Here is an 11,600-nt window from a genome sequence, read left to right on the forward strand (position 1 = left end):
AGACCGAGGAACGAACGGTACATGGGTGAGACAGACAGGGAACCGGACCGAGAGACTTAGGTTTTGGGGTGTGCCGTGAGCGAACGAGCGAGCGAAGGAAGAAGCTAAACAGAGCTCGGGTTTGCGGTGGTCCGCAGTGTTTGTCTCCGAAGGTTTCTCGGGCCCGAATGCCCTAATTTGCCGATCGCGGCGGCGGCCTCCTACCTCCGGAGGCAGGGAGTGCACCTTTCAGCCGAGAGATGGATGTCTCGCTTTCAGGGAGACACAGAGGAGAATCCCAGTGTCCCTCGGACAAACGTGGCTGCTTCTGGAGTCCCCCTTCGCTCAAAATCGTCAATGTGCCACGGAGGCCCGTTTTGGGGTGGCCGATCCTGGGCCCAACACCCTTCTCACGGAGAACAGGAATGGTCAGAATGGACGGTATCAAAGTCCAGGGCGCCACCAGCCTGTTTCAAAGACCTATCTGCCAGCAGCAGCTGTTAGCTGTAACCTCGTACTTTCCGAGTCCCCTCCACATACCCCCCCCCCGCCCCACCGCCGCCGCCGCCCCCGCCGCCACTTTGCCATCTTGGCCAATCCCAACGGATCCTCGCTTCACGAGCACCCTTACTGCTTGCCAGCTTCAGGGTGAACAGATCAGGTCGGCCGGCGGGGTGGTGGTGGTGGTGGTGGTGGTGGTGGTGGTGGATCACGGTGGATGAATAGGAGGAGCGGAGAGGACGTGTAAGGCAGGGAATCTCTCCAAAGGTGGGCTCTTGGTGGGACGGAAACAAACGTTTTCTGTTTTCTTTTCTTTTCTTTTCTTTTTTTCTTTTTTTTTTTTTTTTTTTTGTGGTACGCGGGCCTCTCACTGTCGTGGCCTCTCCCGTTGCGGAGCACAGGCTCCGGATGCGCAGGCTCAGTGGCCGTGGCTCATGGGCCTAGCCGCTCCGCGACATGTGGGGTCTTCCCGGACCGGGGCACGAACCCGTGGCCCCTGCATTGGCAGGCGGATTCTCAACCACTGCACCACCGGGGAAGCCCGGAAACAAACGTTTTGAATAGGGCACTGCCTGAGATTGGGTGAATCGGAGGGACCTCTACGGGGCCCCCCCCACCCCCTCCCCACCATGAAAGGGCCCCACACAAGCCTGCCCTTTTTACCCCAGTTGAAAACCCTCTCTAAAACCAGAAGGCCAAAAGAAGAATGACCGTGAGAGATCTGACCGGCCATCGCTTGGGACAACAGTGAGGCCAGTGAACCCAGTGAAAAGTGGACAGAGGGGCCTAGGTCCCTTGGCTCGACCCCTTCGCTGAGAAGCCAAAGCCTTTTACACGGGGATGAGCTTTTGCACACTTAGGTTTCTTCGGCCGGTGCAACGTTCACGAAACACGCCAAAGGAAGATGATCGAACGATGGACGTGTTTGTTGTCTGCCTGAGCCCACACGATACGAAATAGAAACTGGGGGAGGGTGTGTGTGCTGATGTTCGGGGTCTGGTGGGAGAAATCCTGGAGGGTTTTTGCCCTTAGGGTGCCTTGGTCTGGGGTTGACTTGTGTGCACTGAGAAAGAGGGCCGTTATTGAAGGCGCTGTGCAGATTTTGGACACCCTGATCCATGGAACCCTGAAGTTTGGGAACCTAGAAATCTTTTGGTCTGCATTTGAGTTGGAAATCATCTCCTCGACAGAAAGAAGTACATAGAAGGAGGAGGAGGAGGAGGAAGAGGGGGAGGGGGAGGGGGAGGGGGAGGGGAAATGGAATTGCATGAGCAGATCAGCCCTGGGGGCCTGAGTCTCAGACACACACAGACACACACACAGACACACAGACACAGACACAGACACACACACACACACACACACACACACACACACACACACACACACACACACACGAGGCTCGCGGGAGTAAAAGAAGATGAACTTTTCCTCTGTGGACACACCCACCCACGACTATACCTAGTTGTCCCAAGACGAGAAGCTCAGCTGTACATTGAACCCTTATCTGTTCCTGTGCTTTCTTGCCGAACATTCTCATGCGCTTCTTTCCCCTCGTGGAAGCACTTGGTATTCCCCACAGGTAGCCACCGTGGAACCAGCTGCTGATGATCCAAGAATTTGGAGGATTTCTGGAAATGATCAGTGATCCCGAGACAAACTCTCCCTTTCGTGATCCAAGCAACTCGGGGGGTGGGGTGGTGGGGCTGCCTCTCACCCCCACCCCACCCACCGCCTTCTCCCTTGTGTACAAGCTATCTCTTTTAATTTAAAAAAAAAAAAAAAAAAAAAAAAAAAAAAGTTTTGCCGTGCTAGCCTTAGAAGCCTTGTGGAAACGACCTTCATTTTTCTGGTACTGCTGTGCCAGAATCTGGAAAGGGCCTGGTAACAGGTACTGTATGTCTGTAGCTCCCTTCTAGAGCTGGCCTGTTTCTGCGTAGGGATCCGAGTGCCACAATGAACTTGTGAGAGAGCTCTCTTGAATGGCTTAGAAGGGAGCACTCCGGAATTCAGTCCACTAGAAAGGGAAGGGACCCAAAGGTTTTAGGCAAGTTCACGTGGTGATCTAGGCTGAACCCTTCAGCCGAGAATAGCCAAGGTCAAGGTATGGGTTTTATGAAACTAGGCATGTCTTTAGCGTGATCAGCGTTCGAGGTCATCCTTTCCTTCTATCTACGTCGACCCCAAATCCAGTAAGTTCACGGGAGTGAACCAGATTCGTCGGCAAGAAAAAGAACTTGGGGATGATGGCTGACATCATCGTCTGAAGTCTCAGGAAGTGTTCACGGGCCATCTCGTCGTCATGGGATCTCGAACAAGTGATGTCGATAGCTCTAGGTGCAGGAACTCCTTAAGAAGCGTTATGTTTTGTGGTATGTCTACTTAAAAACAGTCTCGCCCAGACCTTTTGGGTCACTTTAGAAACTTCAGAGTTGGCATAAGTGGAATGATGGGGAATTCGTGGAATGTCTGGATCCTTTCCAAAGATAACCTATGGAAACGTTCGTTCATGGCTCGACAAGTCTCAGTGGACCTACTTCTGTCTCCTTATTACAGAAAGACTAAAGATGTTTCGATGTATGAGTCCACACCTCTGGCATCACTCTGGGGAAAAGAAAACATTTTTAAAAAGTGACACTGTGTGAAAATGTATGCTGGTGAAATGGAATCATCCCTTTGCCAGTCCAGAATCACTGGTGTCACAGACGCCGTTCACCCTGGCTTCCTAGTTCCTGTTCATGACCGATTCAGGTTTCTGAGGGTTCCGAATTCTGATTGTCCTTTTCTTGTTTTCTTCTCCATTCGTGTCTCAAAGAACTTTACGTTCCAAAAATATTTTTTAACCTACCAAATCATAGATTGTCCGTTTGTCACAAAAACTTTTAGGTTGAGAGATCTTTTCTTTCTTCCTTCCTTCCTTCCTTTCTTCCTTCCTTCCTTCCTTCCTTCCTTCCTTCCTTCCTTCCTTCCTTCCTTCCTTCCTTCCTTCCTTCCTTCGTCCCTCCCTCCCTCCCTCCCTCTCCTCTCCTCTCCTCTTGTCTCCTCTCCTCTCCTCTCCTTCCTCTCTCTCTCTCTCTCTCTCTCTCTCTTCTTTCTTTCTTTCTTTCTTTCTTTCTTTCTTTCTTTCTTTCTTTCTTTCTTTCTTTCTTTCTTTCTTTCTTTCTTTCTTTCTTTCTTTCTTTCTTTCTTTCTTTCTTTCTTTCTTTCTTTCTTTCTTTCTTTCTTTCTTTTTCTTTCTTTCTTTCTATCCCCCAAGTCTGTGCGTTGTGTTTCTTTCACTTTGTTCTGTTCCTAGGTACTAGGGATTTCTTTTAAATTCCATTAGCTTAAATAAGGGGCTTTGCATTTTTTGGCGAAAGCACCAGAAATGTATTTTCTCATTGAGTGTCGGAATGTTGTTTGCCGTGGATGAGGCAGGCTCTCCTTCTGCCAGATGACTGACGATTGGATGGAGGACAAGAGTACACGTGAGTAGGATCACGAACACTTACTGACGTTTCAGAGGACCTTAAATGAAAAACAGAGAAGCCTAGCCTCCCCCCTCCCCGCCCTGTAAAATTCGTCTGAAGTGGAGAGAAGACCTTGTTAAAAAATCATTTTGCTTTTCGTTCGATCCACATGGTGCGTGGATTTCCTAGCAGAAACTTAAGCGAGGTGTGTGTTCATCATTCAGCAGAATTCTAATTCTCTAGTTCTAAGGAAAACTACTCCAACGCTTGAGGAAGTCACCTTCCCGTGCAATCCTTAGGGAAAGCTCCCACCAAATTTAAGGATAGGAAATTTGGTTTGTAAACAAACGAGAGTCTTCATTTGGCGACCTTTGGTAGAAGTGGGGTGGGGGGGTTGTCTCACTTTCCATGGTTCCACTGTGCACACATTTCAATGACTAGGTGAAATCGCACCAAGAGCCTAACTACGTGTTTCAAATGTCAGTTTCCGCGATGGATGAACGGTAGCTGCGTCAAGTTCAAAGTCTGCTGCTTCCCGTTCGGTCTGCAGTGACTCCACCGATAACAAACGTGCGTGCCCCGTGTCCGGGGACCGATCCTCTTTCAGAGCCTGTCGGTGATTGCCTGGCGTGTATGTGTCTGTTTCCCAGGTCACACGCAGTGTGTCGTTGTGTTGCCCCCCGCCCCGGTCTGGTCTCCCCCGTCCATGGAAAATAAAAAGAAAGAATTGCCCGGGAACGACGAAAGTGCGGCTAAGAAACCCAAAATGATGACGCTGGGAGTCATCACTTGGATGGGGTTAGGAGACACCTGGGCATGCCTAGGACAACGCTGCCACCGTGTGAGAGACCAGCGCAAGGAGAGCTGAAGAAAACAAAGAAAAAAAAGGAGGAGGAGGAAGGGGAGGAGGAGGAGGAGGAGGAGGAGGAGGAGGAGGAGGAGGAGGAGGAGGAGGAAGAGGGTGGGGGGCGGGCGGGGGTGCGGGTGGGGGGAGGACAGGCTGAAGATGTCTCCAGGCGATGACGTTGGTGAAACCGTTCCCATTCAGAAAAGCACTTCCAGAGAAGAGAGTTCAGGACCCAGAGGGCACAAAGGGTTATCGTGTTGGAGGCTGATCTTCAGTTAGGGGAATAACAAGCAAACACACAAAACCTAGGACTGCTTATCCAGATGTAGAAAAGATACCACGCCAAGAAGGCAGGCAGGAGAGCAATGTTGAAGATTGCTGTTCCTAGGACCTTCCAAAATGAATCGGAGGCTTTCATGGCATGCTTTCTGTGACGGTCCACCACTCAATAAATCGTACTTTGGCTCTCTTTTTATTTCTCTACCTTTTAAATGGTGAGCGAGTAAGAGAGTTTTAAAATGTTTTGATAGGATTTTTTTTTTTTTTTTTTTTTTTTTTTTTTTGTGGTACGCGGGCCTCTCACTGTTGTGGCCTCTCCCATTGCGGAGCACAGGCTCCGGACGCGCAGGCCCAGCGGCCATGGCTCACGGGCCCAGCCGCTCCGCGGCATGTGGGATCTTCCCGGACCAGGGCACGAACCCGTGTCCCCTGCATCGGCAGGCGGACTCTCAACCACTGCGCCACCAGGGAAGCCCCCTGATAGGATTTTTGAATGTCGTGGGAGAACGGTATTTTCCCCCCGTGGATGAACAAGATTGCTTTTTCGAGCTTCACCTTTCACGGTCATTTTAGGGTCCTGAACTGCCCTGCCAAGTGAGCCCTGTGTGTCGCTGTGTCCCTTCAGAAGGGTTGGTGCTTGATGACATCATGATATCGAAATCTTGATGGTTGACTTACAGGACCACTGTTGGGAGTTTGTTTGTCGTCTTAATCTTCCTTACCTACTGCACTCACGTGACTGTCCACTCTTTGTCTCACTTCTCTCTCCGCACCCCCACCCCCCACCCCCCACCCCCCACCCGGTCCTTCTCTCATAGATATAGACGTACGGGCACAGAGAGCGCTAACAGTGCGTCCGTACCTATCTCTCCATCGTTACAGGTGTTGGTACAGATAGACATGTACGTGTCGTCTTTACCCCCTCCGTGGGCACTTAGTGGAGTTGCTGGGTCGCATGGTAGTTTTCTGTGCAGTGTTTTGAGGGACTTCCTTTCTGTTTTCCATACTGCTGTCTTTTGTCGGAGAGCCGTTCTCTCACCCGCCGGGTGACATCTCTGAGTCCTCCCTCCGGCGTGCCACGGTGGTGGTGGTCTCTCTCAGCTTGAAAAATACGTGTTGGATCGGGAGGAAGGAGGCACTTTTTCTGCTTGTACGAACTTGCTGTCGCAACTCCAGATCCTGTGCCTGTCCGAATATCTTCGTCCAGAGAGATGCGTGTGTGCGCTTTTTTCGTTGCCCCGTTGAATTCTTTCACTAAAAGAGGTTTTCTGTTTTATTTCTGTTTGTTTTGTTGTTGTGTTTTGTTTGTTTGGTTTTTACTAAGAAAGTTGTGTTCTTTCTTTCTTTCTTTTTTCTTTTTTTCTTTTTTTCTCTTCTTCTTTTTTTTCTCTAATGAAAATGTTCTGTTCTGGCCTCCTGCCCACTTTTCTCACTGGGTCGCTTGTTTTCTGGAGGCTGAATTGTGTGAGGTCTTGGTCTGTTTTGGATAGGCTCCCCTGACGGGATGTGCTTGGGCTTGTCCTAGGCCTTTATACGTCCACGTCCACGTATACGTATGCCACAAGCGTACGTAATGTGTGTACGTATGCGATACGTGCACGCTTTTCTCTTTGTTTTAAAGGCCAGAGAAGTTCTACAGCTTGACTTCTTGGTTGGTATGGTTTGGTGTGGTCCTGGTGGGACTACGGTTCGCTGTCAGTACTCACCGCACTCCACACACACACGCACGCACGCACACGCACACACACGCTCACACACACTCGCACTCAGAGTGTTGCCTTGTGTCGACGTACCGGAACTCAGTTTCTTTAGTGGATGGCTATTGACTCCACCCTCGCCCCCTCCCCACCAGCCGCCCGCATTCCCCCAACCCCCGCCTCACCCGCCCCCACCCCCCCCACCCCCGCCCGGCCCGTGATGGATCGTGGTCAGTCCATTATGAAATCCATGTTCTCGTGACCGCAAGTGCATTTTCCCCACCCTCGCAGCACCCATGTGTTGTCTTTGGACGAATTCCTGCGTTGTTCCCTGAGCGCTTGCCTGGTTTCGGTTTGCCAGTCCCCGACTTCCGTCCCTCTCTCTCTCCCTCCCTCCCTCCCTCCGTCCGTCCCTCCGTCCTTACATCCGTCCCTCCGTCCCTCCGTCCCTCCATCCGTCCCTCCCTCCTTCCCTCCCTCCCTCCCTCCCTCCCTCCCTCCCTCCCTCCCTCCCTCCCTCCCTCCCCCCCGTCCGGGCAGCCGGGGATCTTGCTCGTGCCCCTCTGGGCAACCCGTGCCGGGCGCCCCGGGCCCCGCCGGCGTCTCCGCGGGATTTCCCCCCTGCCCAGGAATCGCGTTGGGGAGCGCGTCTCCTCCGAGACAGCCTCCCGGCGACATCTCCCCGGCTTCCCCCGCCCCCCACCCCCCCACCCCCGTCTGCTGCCCGGGTCGCACCGTGTCGTGTCGTGCCGACCGGGGAGCTAGCTCCGAGATGGACGACACGGGGCCGCCGCGCCAGACGCCCGCCGCCTCGTCCCGGGCTGAGCTCGGGCGTTTGGGCGGCCCGGCGCTGCCGCCGCGTCCTCGGTGGCCGGCCGGCGACAGGGATCCGGCCCGGGGACGTTGGAGCCGGTTGTCGGGAGCCACCTGGCGGCCGCTTTTATATTGTCCCTTGTCTCTGGAGCTTCGGCGACCTTCGTGAGGGCTGTGAGTCGGCCGCCGGGCCCGAGGCAGAGTTCCGGCAGCCAGGCGACGCTGGTGGCCACTGTCCCGGTGGCGCCCAGGCGTGGGCGCCTCCTGCTGTCGCTTGAGATTGGGCGTGCAGGTCTATGAGGGTGTGACCGTCGCCGCGCTCTCGAGCCGCTCTGGGGGACCGCCTGGCCCGGTCGACCAGCATCCGTCCGCTCCCCTCCGGCCGCGGGGACCGACCCGGCCACCCGACACGACCTGGGCCGGGCCGCCGCGGTGGGAAGGGAGAGGGTCTTCCGCGCCCTCCGGAGCGCCTGCGGATGGGCGGTCGGTCGGGCTTTCTCCTGGCTCACCCTTTGGAGCGTTCATTCCCCGACCCCCCCCACCCTCCCTTCCTCTCTTCCGCGGTCCCCACAGCGCCCCGCTCCGGAAGGTGGGGGACCGGCCCGGGCCCGTGCGTTTAGGTTAGGCCGGTGGCGGGCGCGACGGGCTCGGTGGCGGGCGCGCGTGGGGCCCCTCCCGGTGGTCGGATTCTTTCTCACCGATGTTTGGCCGAGTCGGACTCGGGAGGTGGGGACCGGCCTGGGCCGCGAGGGGTGACCCGGAGAGACCGGCCCGGGCCCGGGCCCGGGTGCGGTCCCTCCCTCGTGGGCTCTGGTCGCCTGGGAGGCGCCTCCCGGGGCAAAATGTTTCCAAGTGCCCCTGGGTCCGTGGACGTGGACGGACCGGGCCTTGCTCGCGCGGGTGGCCGGGGAGGGCGCACCCGGCCCTTCAGCGTGCCCACGGGGGGTCCTGGTCGGCGGACTTTGAGTTTTTTCTCACCCTCCCTCCCCCGCCCCCTCTCCTCCACCCGCCGCGAGTCCCGGCCGGGGTGGGGGTGGGGACCGGCCCGCCCGAGCCGTCCTGGGTGGCCCGGATAGGGCGGTCCGGATAGGGCGGCCCGGGCCCGGGCGCGGTCCCCCGTGGGGCCCGCTCGTCGGAGACGGCCGAGTGAGATATTTCTTTTCCTTTCACCAAGTCTTGGCCCGGAGACTCGGAGGGACCGGTACCTGCCCGTGCGGGTGAACCGGGGAGGGCGACCCGGCTCGCGGCCCTCTCCCACGTTTGCCCGCCCCGCTTGGCCCGCCCCCCCTCCCCCCCACCCCCACCCCCCCCCACTCCCCCCAAGCTCCTCGGGTCGACCAGATGGCCCCGAGAGCTCCGGGGCTGGTGTGGATGGGGAAGTGTTGGGGACAGGCGGCCGGACCGAGGTCCCGGGGACCCCCCCTGCGACGCGTGCGTGGGCCCCGCTGCCGGGCGCCGTGATTTTTTTCGCCCGAAATGGGCCTTTTTTGCCACCAGATAGGTGCTGACACGGTCTTCTCTGGCGTCTGTCGCTGAGGACTTTGGGAGTCTGGACGCGCGCAGGGTTCTGGGCTTTGGATCGCCGTCTGGTGGCCGAGCCGACCCTCGCCACTTGAGCCGCCCGCCTGGGCCTGCGCGCCGGCTCTCGTGTGTGCGTCCGGCTGACCCGACCCGCGGTGCCGCCTCCGGTCTCTGGCTCACCCGAGGGCGGCGGGGCGGCGGGGCGTTGGGTCTTCTACCCCGTGTGACTCCCCTCCCCGCCGCAGGCACCCGGTGGTGGCTGAGACGACGACCCCACCCCGCAGGCTCCGTGCCACGTGTCAGGCGTTCTCCTCACTCGCGGGGTCGTCGGCCACCTTTGCCTGAGAGAAAAAAAAAAAAAAAAAAAAGAAAGAGGGGGTTTGGGGTGCCGCCGGTGAGGCCGAAGCAGGCTCCTCTGGTGATGGTCCTCGCTGTGCGTGCCCCTCCCCTTCGGGGCCTGGTGGTCCCTGGCTCTCTGGCATGACTGATCGATGTGGTGATGTCGCGCTCTCCTGGGCCGGGCCTTAAGGTCGCGCCAGACGAGGGACGGACGTTCTTGGCGAACGGGACCGCTCTTCTCGTTCTGTCCGCGGGCCTCCCCGCCTCTCTCCTCACGCTCTCCCGGCCTGTCGAGGGGTGTGGGGAAGGGCAGGGGTGGTGGTCCCCGGCCCTGACCTTCGGCCTCCCGCCCCCTGCCTCACGGCGTGGGTGGCGGGGCCGTGGTCCTCGGACGCAGCAGACGCTCTCGCTTCGCCTCCTTGGCGTGTTGCCCCCGTGGGCGGTCCTCCCCGCGTTGGTGGGGGGGTGCCGTCCCGCCGCTGCGCCGCGCGCCCCTGCCGGCGCGTGAGCGTGCCTCGTTCGATCCTCTGTGGTGCCCCTGGAGCGCTCCAGGTCGTCCCTCAGGTGCCCGAGGCCGAGCGGTGGTGTCGTTCCCTTCTCCCAGCGTGCTCCTCGGGGTCCCCGCCGCCGCGGTGGTGCGTCCCGTGAGTGGCTCTCTTGGGGGGGTCGAGACGGTAAGGGAGGCGTGCCTCTGTTTTCCCTCCCTCGGTTGGGGGAAACAGGGGCCGCCTCGTCGCGGTCGTCCTCCCACGGTGTTGCTGTGGCACGGGGGGACTGACTCGGGCCAGGCGAGCGTCCGCGTGTGCCCACCCTCCCCCCCCACGTGTGTGTGTGTTTGTGGCGGTCGGGGGGGAGGGGGTCGCACGCGGGCGTGGGTGGCGAGCGCGTTGGGCCGGGGCCTGTGAGAGAAGGGGGTCTTTCCGCCCCTCTCGGGCGTGCTCCCTCCTCTCGGGGCCCCCGATGGACGGGCCTGGGGGCGGCGGAGGTTGTGCCCCCGGCTGTGGCCGCGAACGCTCCTCTGGGCCTCGTGCTTACCCATACCGCAGACCCCTCTCCCAAACCCCGCCCAGTCGTGGACTTTGGCGGCTCGTGGAGCGCCTCCGTGGGCGGGCCCGAAGGGGAGACGATGGGTTGGGGGGACGACGCCCCCTCGGTGAGGAAACCTTCTCTAGCGATCCGAGAGGGAGCCTTGGGGTACCGGACCCCCCAGCCGCTGCCCCTCCCGCGCGTGCAGTGGCCACGGTGTTGGCGACTGCCAGAGCACGTGGGCGGAGCCCCTCGCCTTCGCGGCGGGAGGGTTCTCTGCGCCGGCCCCGCGGTGGGGCCGGGCGCCGCTCTTTGCCTACCGCGGCCCGCGCCTCCCCCCTCTGAGTCGGGGGAGGGTCCCGCCAAGGCCGGGCGTCCGGCGCGGGGCCGCGCGTGCGCGTGCGTGTGCGTGCGCGTGCGGTGACACACCCCCCTCTCGGTGGCGAGGCCGAGGGGGGCGGGCGGGGACGCCCGGGCGTCCCGACGACTCCCTAGTCCCGCAGCCGCGAGGAGCCCGTCGCGCCTGCCCTCGCCGCGAGTCGGCAGCCGGTGGCGGTGTTGCGGGCACGGTGCGGGCCGCCTCGCTCGGGGGCGTTCACCCGGGGCGCGGGCCCCGGGGGTCGGACTCGGACGACGGCGGATCTGGCGAGGACGGAGGGGTTTGAGCTCGGTTGGACGGACGGGGTCCCTCCGCGGTACGCGGGGGGACCGTCGCACGCGGGGCCTGGCGGCGGGGCCGGGTCGTGGGAGGCCCCGGGGTGGCTGGGGCCGGCCGGCGTCTCAGGCGTCGTGGGACCGCCCTCGTGTGTGTGGCGGTGGGACCCCGCGCTTGTTTTCCTGGTGGCCCGGTCGTGCCTCGGCACTTTCCCTCCCTGGGCGGGCGCCCCGCGCCCCTGCCCCGCGGCCCTCGCCGTGTGCGCGTGCCGCCCCCTCCCCGTCGCCGTCGACGCCGCCGCCGCCCCCTCCCCCGGCCCACCCCACCCCACCCGGCCGCACCGCGTCCCCCTTCCACCGTCTGGGACCGAGCCGTCCTCGCCCACGTGAGGGTGTCGCCCCCCCCCGCCACGGCCGCCTCGGCCGGCGGGCGGCGTCCCCGGGTGGAGAGCTCACGGTTCCCGAGGCGGAGAAGTCGGGCGCGGCAGCGGAGGG

The sequence above is a fragment of the Kogia breviceps genome (genome assembly GCF_026419965.1).
Source record: "Kogia breviceps isolate mKogBre1 chromosome 20 unlocalized genomic scaffold, mKogBre1 haplotype 1 SUPER_20_unloc_11, whole genome shotgun sequence".
In the NCBI taxonomy this organism is placed as follows: Eukaryota; Metazoa; Chordata; class Mammalia; order Artiodactyla; family Physeteridae; genus Kogia; species Kogia breviceps.